This window comes from Penaeus monodon, chromosome 30 (assembly GCF_015228065.2).
Source record: "Penaeus monodon isolate SGIC_2016 chromosome 30, NSTDA_Pmon_1, whole genome shotgun sequence".
NCBI classification, from domain to species: Eukaryota; Metazoa; Arthropoda; class Malacostraca; order Decapoda; family Penaeidae; genus Penaeus; species Penaeus monodon.
In genome coordinates, this window is record NC_051415.1 from 3,707,504 (window position 1) to 3,708,392 (window position 889).

At 36.7% G+C, this 889-nt stretch overlaps 1 protein-coding gene across 2 annotated transcripts in view; it reads right to left on the minus strand.

Annotated features, from left to right (window-relative positions):
- The window catches only part of LOC119592465 (40S ribosomal protein S7-like), a 5,744-nt gene that overhangs the window by 1,701 nt on the left and 3,154 nt on the right, over positions 1-889 (minus strand). The window lies entirely within an intron of this gene.

Below are 889 nucleotides of genomic sequence, written 5' to 3' on the forward strand. Positions count from 1 at the left end.
TAAACTGCAAGAAACTATTTACAACTACAATCCAAAAACAAATTCAAACCATGCATCAATTTCTTCCAATCCTTGCCTGCCATCATGTAATCATTATTCGACCACCATTTTACACAGCCAAATTTCACTCAATAATAATCAAAGTTTCAAAGTCTCAAGCTTTGCCAAAAACCAATCAAAAATACTCAATGCCGAGTGGTAAAGCAAAGGATTTCTATTATGTATTAAAGAACCTCAAACTTGAAAATGGTTTTGTACTTCCTAATATCGAAGTACCAACATGTCCAAGGAGTCCCTTCTCTATTGTTTTCTATGCAAAAGCTCTTCATAGCAACTGTTTCCACCCAGGTATACAATGCCAAACATCCAGGTATACAATACTGAACAAAATGAAAAGCTACTTTATTTCATATGCATTAGCAACTTTTCCCATTTCTAAAACCATAAAAAAAAAGTTTCAAGCAAGATTATGCAAGCACCAAATTTCAAATAAACTATATAATAGAGAACAGGAAAGCAGTATACAATGAAATGAATCTTAATACTGGAAATTAAAGTTCAGTACATGAACCCCAGGAGTTTAATTTTCAAGTGAAAAGGAGGGGGAAACAGGGGGGGGGGGGGGGACTGTTACAAAGGTTTAAAAAATGTTGAACTCGGTGCCTCTCTGCTTTAAAGACAAAGGATCTAACATTTTTCACCTGGACTTCCCTCTTCAGGTAAGCAGCACCTGCCTCTGTGGGACTTGTATTTTGCCAGTGCCAACCTATCTAACCCTTCTATGGTTCACCTAGATAAGAATGCAAGACACACAATGTAATGCAAGCACAGGCCTCTTGAGCAACAATGGTGTTGGATCAATTTGTATTAATCCATTGCTAATGCAAAC